General features: G+C 36.4%; 1 long non-coding RNA gene across 1 annotated transcript in view; it reads left to right on the top strand.

Annotated features, from left to right (window-relative positions):
* LOC108285117 overlaps positions 1-12790 on the top strand; it is a 237462-nt gene that overhangs the window by 76891 nt on the left and 147781 nt on the right. Inside the window, exon 7 of the long non-coding RNA XR_005195984.1 lies at positions 4390-4476. This is a non-coding gene — a long non-coding RNA (uncharacterized LOC108285117). The remainder of the gene's footprint in view (positions 1-4389; positions 4477-12790) is intronic.

Raw genomic sequence — 12790 nt, forward strand, 5'->3', positions numbered from 1 at the left:
TTTAATCTATCTTGAGTTGATTTTTGTATTTGGTGAGTGATAAGGGTCCAGTTTCATTCTTCTGCATATGGCAATTCGATTTTCTCAGCACAATTTATTGAAAAGGATATTCTTTCTCCAGTGTATGTTCTGGTCAATTTTGTCAAAGATCAGTTGGCTGTGTGTGGTTTTATTTCTAGCCTCTCTATTTTGTTCTATTAATCTATGTTGATTTTTGTATCAGTATCATGCTGTTTTGGTAACTATAGCCTTGTAGCATAATTTAAAGTCAGACAACGTGATGCCTTCAGCTTTGTTTATTCCCCCTCCCTTAGGATTGCTTTGGCTATTTGGGCTCCTTTTTGGATCCATATGAATTCATTTTTTCTAGCTCTGAATTCTGAATTATTTCTTCTAATTCTGTGAAAATTGACATTGGTATTTTTTTATAAACCTTCTCTGTGGACATGACATTGGTATTTTGATAGGGATTGCATTGAACTTGTAGATTACTTTGGGCTGTGTGGTCATTTTAAGAATATTAATTCAGCTGGGCACAGTGGCTCATGCCTGTAATCCCAGCACTTTGGGAAGCTGCGGTGGGTGGATCACTTGAGGTCAGGAGTTCGAAACCAATCTTGCCAGCATGGTGAAACTTCATCTCTATTAAAAATACAAAAATTAGCTGGGTGTAGTGGCGCATGCCTGTAGTCCCAGTTACTCAAGAGACTGAGGCAGGAGAATTGCTTAGACCTGGTGGAGGTTGCAGTGAGCCAAGACTGTGCCACTGCACTTCAGCCTGGGCAACAGAACGAGACTCCATCTAGAAGAAAAAAAAATTATATCTTCCAATGCATAAGCATGGGATGTTTTTCCATTAGTTTGTGTCATCCATAATTTCTTTCATCAGTATTTTGTAATTCTCCCTAAAATGATTTTTTTACATCCTTGGTTCAATATATCCCCAGATATTTTATTAATTTTTTTGGAAGTTCTTATAAGTGAGATTGCCTTCTTAATTTGGATCATGGCTAGACCATTATGGTAATGCTACTGCATATTAATTTTATATCCTGAAAATTTACTGAGTTCATTTGTCAAATCCTAAAGTTTTTTGGTGGTGTCTTTAGGGTTTTTTAGATATAAGATTATATAATCAATCAGTGAACAAGAATAATTTGACTTTCTCTTTTTCAGTTTAGATAGTTTTTATTATTTCTCTTGCCTGATTGCTCTGGCAAGGACTTGCAATACTATGTTAAATAGGAGTGGTGAAAGTGGGCATCCTTGTCTTATTCCAGCTCTTAGAGAGAATGCTTTCAGTTTTCCCCATTAAGTGTAATATTTGTTGTAGGGTTATCATATATGGGCTTTATTATGTTGAGGTATGTTCCTTTATGCCTAGTTGGTTGAAGATTTTTATAATGAACAGAGGCTGAATTTTATCAAATGCTTTTGTTGCATCTATTGAGATGATTTTGGTTTTTGTCCTTAATTATGTTTATGTGATGTATCACATTTATTGATTTGTGTCTGTTAAACCAACCTTGCATTCTCTCTTTCTCTGTCTTTATCTCTCTCTTTTTTGAGACATGGTATTGCTTTGTTATCCAGGATGGAGTGCAGTGATACAATCATAGCTGACTTTAAGCTCAAACTTTTGGGCTCAAGCAATCTTTCTTCTTCAGCCTCCTGAGTAGCTGGGACTACAGGTGTGCACTGCCATACCCAGCTAATTTTTAAATTTTTAGGAAAGACAAGATTTCAGTATGTTGCCCAGGCTGGTCTCAAACTCCTGGCCCCAAGCATTTCTCCTGCTTTAGCCTCCCAAAGTGCTGAGATTACATGTATAAGCTGCAATGCCTGGTTAAATTATCTTTTTTTTTTTAAATTTTTTATTTATCCTTTATTTCAGAAATGAACAATTAAGAAAGATAAAATTTCAACTTGAAAAAAGTTACAAAAATTCAACATATTACTTCATGTATAACCTAAAATAGACACTTAACGATATACAGTTTCTTTTGTTTCATTCTCAAAAATTTTAAACATATGAACTTCAAGTAGTCACCTAGAATGACAAAAATGAATAGCTCATGTTAGTTTTCTTCATTTTTACAATCACGTGCAATCTTTGTATATAAACTCAGGAATACGTACAATGACAGCATTTGGAAAGACAAACTCAAAGAATGTTGAGCCATTACAAATGTCTTGTGAACTGGTAGTTCTTCAAATTTCATGTGGAATATGACATTTATTAAAGAACATATAGATTTTATTAAAGAACAGTGCTAATTTAAAGGTCACATTACACTAGGATATTAAAAGTCAACGGTAATCTCAGGAATTTAGAAATGAGACCAACAAGATACTTTTTTGCAAAGGAGTATTTCATCACTGATATTGTTTAGAATTGTTGGAGCATGTTGAGAATGGAAAAAGCATACAATCTTTTAGTCAGCTCAGGACTTGTGTCTGTATCTATCTGTGCTCCGATTCTCTCAGGAAACATTACTCTCAGTTTCTGGCATATATAAATTATTTCTCTTTTTTTCTTTTTTTTTTACATTCTTTTTTCTATAAAATATATATTCTCCATCTATCCTAGCCTTCAGTGAAAAAAACATATAATGTATATCTAATATTTAGCAATTCAAAAAGTCTTCTATATTTTCTTTTCATTCTTTTTTGTATTATCTTTATAATGTGTTATTGAATTTGATTTGCAAGTATTTTGTTGAGAATTTTTGCATCTATGTTTATCAGAAATATTGACATGTAGTTGTTGTCGTTTTTTTTTTTTTCCTTTGGCTGCACCCTTGTCTGGTTTTAGTATGAGGGTGACATTGATCTCATATCATGAATTAGGGATAATTCCTTCCTCCTCATGTTTTTTAATGGTTTCAGGAGGATTGGCATTAATTATTCTTTGTATAGTTGGTAGAATTTGAATGTGAATCCATCTGGTCCTGGGCTTTTTTGTGTGGGGAGAGTTTTTAAATTATTGACTAAATTTTGCTATTCATTATCGGTCTGTTTAGGAGTTTTATTTCTTCCTGAATCAATATTGGAAGGTTGTATGTTTCCATGAATTTATCCATTTCCTCTAGGTTTTCTAGTTTGTTAACAAATAGTTGTTCATAATAGTCTCTGATGATCTTTTGTATTTCTGTGGTATCAGTCGTAATGTCTCTTTTTTCATTTCTGATTGTGTTTATTTGGAGCCTCTCTCTTTTTAATTAATATAGGTAATGGTTTATCAATTTCGTTTATATTTTTGGACAACCAACTTTTTATTTCATTGATCTTTTTTTTGGTCTCATTTTATTTAGTTCTGCTCTGATTTTTGTCATTTGTTTTCTTCAGCTAACTTTGGTTTTGCTTTGTTCTTGTTTTTCTGGTTCTGCAAGATGTGCCATTAGGTAGTTAATTTGTGATCTTTCTACTTTTTTGGTGTAGACATTTAATACTGTAAACTTTACTCTTAGCATTGCTTTTGTTGTGTCCCATGGGTTTTGGTTTGTTGTCTTTTCATTTTCATTAGTTTCAATTTTTTTTAAAAAAAGTTCCATTTAAATTTCTTTGTTGACTCCGTAATCATTCAGGAGCATGCTGTTTAATTTTCATATATTTGTATAGTTTCTGAAGTTCTTCTTGGTACTGATTTCTAAGTTTATTCCACCATGATCTGAGAAGATACTTGGTATGATTTTTATTTTTTAAAAATTGTTAAGACTTGCTTTGTGGCCTACACATCGTCTATCTTGAAGAGTATTCTATATGCTAATGAAAAGAATGAACATTTTGTAGTTGTTGGGTAGCATGTTATATAAAAAACTGGTAAGTCCATTTTGTCTAAAGTTCAATTTAAGTTCAATGTTTCTTTGTTAATTTTATGTCTCAATTACCTGTCTAGTGCCATGAGTGGGGTGCTAAAGTCTCCTACTATTATTATAGTGCTGTCTGTTTCTTTAGGTCTAGTAATATTTGTTTTGTGAGTTTGGGTGATCTGATGTTGGGTGCCTATATATTTAGGTTTGTTATATCCTCCTGCTGATTTGATCCTTTATCTTTATATAATTACTCTCTTTTTCTTTTATTAGTGTTTTTGGTAATAAAGCTCGTTTTACCTGATATAAGAGTATAGTTACTCCTGTTCACTTTTGGTTTCTGTTTGTGTGGAATATCTTTTCCCACACCTTTATTTTTTTCAGCCTATGTATGTCTTTATGGATAAGATGACTTTCTCATAGACAGCATACTGTTGGATCATTTAAGAAAAACCCATTGTGTTTTTTTTCAAGATGGTGGATAGGAGGTAATGTTGGTGTCCCACTCCCACTTGAAAGGATACAATAGTGGGTGGAGATTCACACTGTTAATTTTTTTTTCCATGAACCACCACAGGATCTTACCAGGAAAACTGAAAGAATTCACAGAGCCTTTGAAAAAAGCAGCAGGCTGTAGCCTACTCCATGAGACAGGTGAAAAATTGTAAGTACCCAGAGTGTGAGAGGGGGCGAACCTGGGTTCAAACACACATCCCTACTGGGGAATCTGAAAACCTAGATCATGGGAGAAGACCTTAACCCTACTGAGAGCTGGAATGAATTTAGGCAGAAATGTGAAATATTAAAGAAGCAGCAGCAGTGGGAAGTGCCTTGTAGGCATTGACAGTCTGCAGCATGAGCCGAAGGAAACCATTCCTGATTATTTCTCACAGATGCCCTTGGGGAAGTTAGCCAACGAACTCAGGGCAGGATACCAGGGTGAAAGAAGCTCCTAACTGAATTTAGTGATATAATTTTGAGTGGGGACAAATTCTCTTGAACAGAATCCAGGGGTGAGCAGGAAGTGTGCTGCAGACAAAAGCATAGAAGCTGGGTGCCTGGCCTTGTGGGCAGATCGGGAGGGGAATGGCCTTAAAGTTGTTATTGCTGTCTCTGTGGGGAAGCTTATGGCCTGGGTCAGATCTGAGTTCTGTGCGCAGGCTGCCTGGATCTAAGCTTCTGTAGGGAAGCTTATGGCGTGAGTCAGGTCTGAGTTCTATGTGCAGGCTGCCTGATCTAAACCTGGTGCTGTTAGTGGGACACTGTGGGAGTGAGACTAGCCTCACCAACTGTGTGGGAGCTGGGTGGGAACTAGTGCTGTCAGCTAATCTCTACTTCCCTTGTGAACTCTTCTGCACAGCAGAGACAGTTATACTTTCCTCTGGAACATTACCCCGGTGGCCTGAGAACCACCCTCTGTTACCCAGACTGGCTGAGGCAGGTCCTGCACAAAGAAAGTCTGAGCTTGAGCCTGTCTAATCCTGACTCCACCTGATGGTATTTCTCTTTCTTCCCTGGTAACTTAACACAAATATATAAACATCTGGGAGCTTTATAGCCCTGCCCGTTGCTTGAGAAGCCAGAACACCTCCCCTGGACAATTTAGGAAAAGGTTAATGCAGCTGGTGCTCTTTTGCAAGTGGTACCTCCCGGCTGGAGGCCAACAAACTCAGGCCATTACAACACCTCTCAATACAGTAACACTGAACCTAGGGAAGAGAAAATGACTGTGAGATCCCAGCTAACACCGCTGCCTGCAACATGTTGGTTAAACAGTGGTCGTGAGTCTGTCCATATCACAAATTCACTGCTAGCATAACTAACAATTGAAAAAGCCAGCACACTAAACCTATTTACAACCAAGGAATCTCATAGAGTCTATGTCACACCCCTGCTATCACCATCACAGCAGATGCTGGTATCCATTGCTGGGAGACCTGAAGACAGGTCACATCACTGGATCCTTTGCAGATATTCCTCAGTACCAGCCCAAAGCCTGGTAGTCCCACTGGTGGGCTAGACCCAGAAGAGCAATAACAACCACTGCAGTCCAGCTCTTGGAAAGCCCAGTCCTGGCAGAAGGGGGAGAGTACCACATAGGGGAGTCACCGTGTGGCACAAAAAAATCTGAATGGCAGGACTTTAGTCCCTGATTTTTCTTCTGGTGGGAAGTTTCTTATAGCAGAGATACAATTGCAGTGCTGGGCACAGTAGTAAAAATATGTATGCCTATGCCAGCAGGCAGGCAGCCTCTATGATCATAAAGGGCCTTGGAGACGGGGTTTTTGTTCCCCTGGCACATACTGCAGACACAGCTGTGTCTTCTCCCATGGGAATGAAATGTGGATGCACCTGTAGATAGCCTTCCTGGAACAATTCAGGGTGATTCTAGCCCCACAGGAGGAGCACTGCCCAGAGTCAGGGCTGCATGAGAGGCAGAGCCAGAATTCCTTCCTAGGTGGAAGAGTAACATTTCTACAATGAAAAGAGGTGCTTATATGATCTGAATGGCTCAAACATTGGGACAAGAGTGAGACTGTGAGGTAGATAGCCTACCTGCTGGCCTGGCAGGGGAACTGATGTGGCGCCCACTCTTCATTCTGATAAAACCTCTGCACATCTAATTGAGAGCTTTGCCAGCCACATTCATCAAGGGTGGGACCTCTGCTCTCTAGTGGGTATTGTATCTACAAGCCTGCTTTGGCTACAACCAGTGCCTACCTAAAGATACCTCCCTTATCAGCCTGAAGCCTGAATCATCAACTCAGTAAATAAAATATTGGGAAAATTTAAACAAATAAATAAAGTGTATTCTATGAGAGAATTAGATAAGCCTCAAGAGATCCCTACCACTCCAATCCCATAGGAGACAGTCAACTGGCTCACACTCCAAGTACATAACTACTACAACCAGCATCTGGGAAAGCCAGAGCACAAAGACTCTCTATGATAAAGGAACTCATACAGTGTTTTCCCCCTAAAAGCACCAAGAATTAAATTATGCTAAAATAAACCATAAACATTAAAGCCACTAAAGTCTGATCCTTAAAATGGGGAAAAAAAGAAATAGAAAAATACCCCACAGTCAAAACAAAAATAAAGAATAATGTGAAGAAATGGTCTACCCAAATGAGAAGAAACCAGAAAAGTAATTCTTTGAATATGAAAAAACAGTGTTCTAAAACACCCCCAAAAGATCACTCTAGTTCCCAAGAAATGGATTCAAACCAAGATGTTTCTGAAATGCCAAACAAATAATTCAGAAGGTTGATTATTAAGCTACTCAAGGAAATACCAGAGAAAGGTAAAAGCCAACTTAAAGAATTTTTACAAATCCAGAATATGAATGAAAATTTTTCAGTAAAATAGATATCATAAAGAAATAATCAGAACATCTGGAAATGAAAGATATACTTAGGGAAATAGAAAATGCAGTGGAAAGTTTCAACAATAGATTAGAACAGGTAGAAGAAAGAATTTCAGAACTCGAAGACAAGACTTTTGAATTAACCCAATCAGACAAAGACAAAAAGAAAACAAAAAAAGGATAAAGTCTCTAAGAAATATGGGATTATGCAAAATGGCCAAACCTAGGAATAATTGGTGTTCCGGAGAAGAGAAATCTAAAAGTTTGGAAAAGTTATTTGAGGGAATAATTAAGGAAAACTGTGGCCTTGCTAGAGAGCTAGACATCCAAATGCAAGAAACTCAAATAACTCCTGGGAAATTCATTACAAAGCGATTATCACCAAGGCACATAATCATCAGGCTGTGTAAAGTCAAGTTGAAGGAAAGAATCTTAGGAACAGTGAGACAAAAGTATCAGGTAACCTACAGAGGAAAACCTATTAGACTAACAGCAGATTTCTCAGCAGAAATCTTACAAGACAGAAGGTATTGGGTACTATCTTTAGCCTCCTTAAACAAAATAATTGTCAGCCAATAATTTTGTATGCAGCAAAACTAAGCTTCATAACTGAAGGAGAGACGAAGTCTTTTTCAGACAAACAAATGCTGAATTTGCCACTACCAAACCAGCACTACAAGAAATGCTAAGGAGTTCCCAATTATGAAACAACCTTGATATACACCAAAATAGAACCTCCTTGAAGCATTAATCTTACATGCCATGTAAAATAATACACATTGAAAAAAAAAAGTATCTAGGCAACTACTAACATGATGAATAGAACAGCACCTCACATTTCCATATTAACATTGAATGTAAATGGCCCAAATGCTCCACTTGAGAGATAAAGAATGGCAGAATGGATAAAAATCTACCAACCAAATATTTATTGTCTTCAAGAGACTCACCTAACACATAAGGACTCACATAAACTTAAGATAAAGGGGTAGAAAAAAATATTTCACACAAATGGAAATGAAAATCAAGCAGGAATAGCTATTTTTGTATCAGACAAAACAGACTTTAAAGCAACAACAGTAAAAAAGACAAAGAAAGACATTATATAATAGTAAAAGGATTGGTCCAATAGGAAGATATTACAATCCTAAGTTTATATGCATCTAATACCAGAGCTCCCAAATTTATGAAACAATTACTATTAGACCTAAGAAATGAGATAGGCAACAACACAATAATGGCGGGAGACTTCAGTACTCCACTGACAGCACTAAACAGGTCATCAAAACAGAAAGTCAACAAAGAAACAATGGACTAAAACTATACCCTAGAACAAATGAATTAATTGATATTTGTAAAACATTCTTCCCAAAATGTACATTCTTCTCATCAGCACATGGAACATTCTCCAAGTTAGACCATATGCTAGGCCACAAAATGAGTTTCAATAAATTTAAGAAAATCAACATCCTATCAAGTATCTTCTCAGACCGCAGTGGAATAAAACTGAAATCAACTCCAAAAGGAGCCCCCAAAACTGTACAAATATATGGAAATTGAATAATCTGTTCTTGAGTGATTTTTGGGTTAGCAATGAATTCAATGTGAAAATTAAAACATTATTTGAAAAATAATAGTGACACAACTTATCAGAACCTCTGGGATACAGCAAAAGCAGTGCTAAGAGGAACGTTCATAGCATTAAATGCCTACATCAAGAAGTCTGAAAGGCACAAATAGACAATCTAAAATCACAGCTCAAGGAACTAGAGAAACAAGAGAAAACTGAACCCAAACACAGCAGAAGAAAAGAAATAACAAAGATCAGAGAATAACTAAATAAAATTGAAACAAACAAAATACAAGAGATTAAATGAAACAAAGAGATGGTTCTTTGAAAGAATAAGCAAAATAGACCATTAGTGAGATTAACCAAGAAAAGAAGAGAGAAGATCCAAATAACCTCAATTAGAAATGAAATGAGAGATATTACAACTGGTACCACAGAAATATAAACGATCACTCAAGGCTACTATGAACACATGTACACATTCAAACTAGAAAATCTAGAGGAAACGGATAAATTCCTGAAAATATACAAGCCTCCTAGATTAAATCAGGAAAAAAAGAAACTCTGAACAGACTGATCAATAACAAGTAGAGAGATTAAATTATTAATTTAAATTATTTCCAACAAAAAAATCCAGAACCAGATGCATTAACAGCTGAATTCTGTTAGGCATTCAAAGAAGCATTGGTACCAATTCTACTGAAACTACTCCAAAAGATAAAGAAAGAATTCTCCCTAAATCATTCTGTGAAGCCAGTATCACCGTAATACCAAAACCAGGAAAAGATATAACAGAAAAACAAAACTACAGAACAACATTCCTGATAAACATAGATGCAAAAATCCTCAACAAAATACTAGCTAATTGAATCCATCAGTATATCAAAAAGATAGTCCACCATGATCACCTGGGTTTTATACCAGAAATGCAGGGATGGTATGACATACACCAGTCAATAAATGTGATACATTATGTAAGCATAATTAAAAACCAAAATCATGTGATCATCTCAATAGACACGGAAAAAAACATTTGATAAAATCCAGCATCCCTTTATTATAAAAAACCTTTATGATTGAAAGGACATACCGCAAAGTAATAAAAGCCGTATATGATAAACCCACAGCCAACATCATGCTGAATGTGGAAAAACTGAAAGCATTTTCCCTGAGAACTGGAACAAGACAAGGATGCCCACTTTCAGAACTTTTATTCAACATAGTACTGGAAGTTCTAGCCAGAGCAATCTGACAAGAGAAAGAAATAAAGGGTATCCAAATGGGAAAAGAAGTCAAACTGTTGCTGTTTGCTGATGCTATGATCGTATACCTAGAAAACCCTAAAGATTCATCCAAAAATCTCCTAAATCTGATAAATGAATTCAGTTAAGTCTCAGGATACAAAATTAATGTACACAAATCAGTAGCACTGCTATACACCAACAATGACTAAGCTGAGAATCAAATAAAGAACTCAAACCCTTTTATGACAACCACAAAACAAACAAAAAACCCCTTAGGAATATACTTAAAAAAATGTGAAAGATTTCTACAAGGAAAACTACAAAACACTACTGAAAGAAATCATAGATGATGCAAACAAATGGAAACATCCTATGCTCATGGATGGGTAGAATCAATATTGTGAAAACGACCATACTACCCAAAGAAATCTACAGATTAAATGCAATTCCCATCTAAATGCCATCATCATTCTTTACAGAACTAGAAAAAACAATTCTAAAATTCATATGGAACCCAAAAAAAAAAAAAAAAAAAAAGCCTGCATAGCCAAAGCAATACTAAGAAAAAAGAACAAATCTGGAGGCATTATATCACCTAACTTCAAATTATACTACAAGGCTATGGTTACCCAAACAACATAATACTGGTATAAAAATAGGCAGGTATGCTGGACACAGTGGCTCACACATGTAATCCCAGCACTTTGGGAGGCTGAGGTGGGTGGATCACTTGAGGTCAGGAGTTTGATGCCAGCCTGGCCAACATGGTGAAACCTCATCTCTACTAAAAGCACAAAAATCATCCTGGCATGGTGGCAGGCACCTGTAATCCCAGCTACTAGGGAGGTTGTGGCAGGAGAATTGTTTAAACCCAGGAGGCAGAGGTTACAGTGAGCCAAGATTGCACCATTGCACCCCAGCATGGGCTACAGAGCGAGACCATGTCTCAAACAACAACAACAACAACAAAACAAACAAAACAAACAAAAATAGGCATGTAGATCAATGGAAGAGAATAGAGAATCCAGAAATAAATCCAAATATTTACAGCCAACTGATCTTCAACAAAGCATATGAGAAACAAGAACACAAACTGGGGAAAGAACACCCTATTCAACAAATGGTGCTGGGAAAACTGGCAAGCCACATGTAGAAGAATGAAAGCAGGACCTTGTCTCTCATCTTATACAAAAGTCAACTCAAGATGGATCAGTCAGCCTGACCAACACAGTGAAACCCTGTATCCACTAGAAATACAAAAATTAGCCAGGCATGGTGGTGCATGCTTGTAGTCCCATCTACTTGGGATGCTGAGGCAAGGAATTGCTTGAACCTGGGAGGTAGAGGTTGCAGTGAGCCAAGATCATGCCATTACACTCCAGCCAGACAGAGTAGGCTTCACTTCAAAAAAAAAAAAAAAGGACTTAAATCTAAGACCTGAAACCATAAAAATTCTAGAAGATAGCTTCAGAAAAACTCCTCTAGATATTGGCCTAGGCAAAGAATTCATGACTAAGACCCCAAGAGCAAATGCAAACAAAAATAAATAAATGGGTCCTAATTAAACTAAAAAGCTTGGCAAAGGAAATAATCAGCAGAGTAAACAGGCAACCCATAGCATGGAAGAAAATTTTCACAAAATTTTCCTTTGCACCTGGCAAAGGACTAATATCCAGAATCTACAAGGAATTCAAACAAATTATTAAGAAAAAACAAACAAATAAATGGGCAAGGGACATGAATAGATAACTCTCAAAACAAGATATAGAAACAGCCACCAAACACATGAAAAAATGCTCAATATCACTAATTATCAGGGAACTGCAAATTAAAACCACAGTGAGATACCACCTTACTCCTGCAAGGATGGTCATAATTAAAAAGTAAAAAAAAATAGTAGATGTTGGAGTGGATGTGGTGAAAAGGGAACACCTTTACACTGCTGGTGAGAATGTAAACTGGTACAACCACTATGGAAAATAGTGTGGAGATTCCTTAAAAAACTAAAAGTAGAACTACTATTTGATCAAGATATCCAACTACTGCATATCTACCTAAAGGAAAAGAAGTCATTATATGAAAAAGACACATGCATGTGAATGTTTATAGCAGCATAATTTGCAATTGCAAGGATATAAAACCAACCTATGTGCCCATCAACCAATGAGTAGGTAAAGAACATGTGGTACATATGCACCATGGAATACTATTCAGTCATAAAAAGGAATGAAATAATGTCTTTTGCAGCAACATGGATGGAGCTGGAAGCCATTATTCTAAGTAAGGTAACTTGGGAATGGAAAACCAAATATTGTGTGACCTCGCTTATAAGTGGGAGCTAAGTTATAAGGATGCAAAGGTATAAGAATGATATAATGGACTTTGGGGATTTGGGGTAAAGTTAGGAGAGGGGTGCAGGATAAAAGGCTACATATTGGGTACAGTGTACACTGCTTGCGTGGTGGATGCACCAAAATCTCATAAATCATCACTAAAGAACTTATCTATGTAAGCAAAAACAACCTGTACCCCCAGAACTATTGAAATAAGCAACAACAACAACAATAACAAAAATGATTCTGCCAATCTGTATCTTCTAAATGGAGTATTATTTAATCCATTTACACTCAAGGTTAATCTTGATATGGGAAGTTTTTTCTGTTACAGTGTTAATTGTTTTCAACTTGTTTTTATAAATTCTTTGTTTCTTTCTATTTTTGTTTTTGTCTTTGTGATTTGATGAAATTCTGTTGTGTTGCCCTTTGAGTCCTTTTTTTTTCTTTTTTCTTTTTTTTTT

This window comes from Cebus imitator, unplaced genomic scaffold, assembly GCF_001604975.1.
Source record: "Cebus imitator isolate Cc_AM_T3 unplaced genomic scaffold, Cebus_imitator-1.0 Scaffold291, whole genome shotgun sequence".
NCBI lineage: Eukaryota > Metazoa > Chordata > Mammalia > Primates > Cebidae > Cebus > Cebus imitator.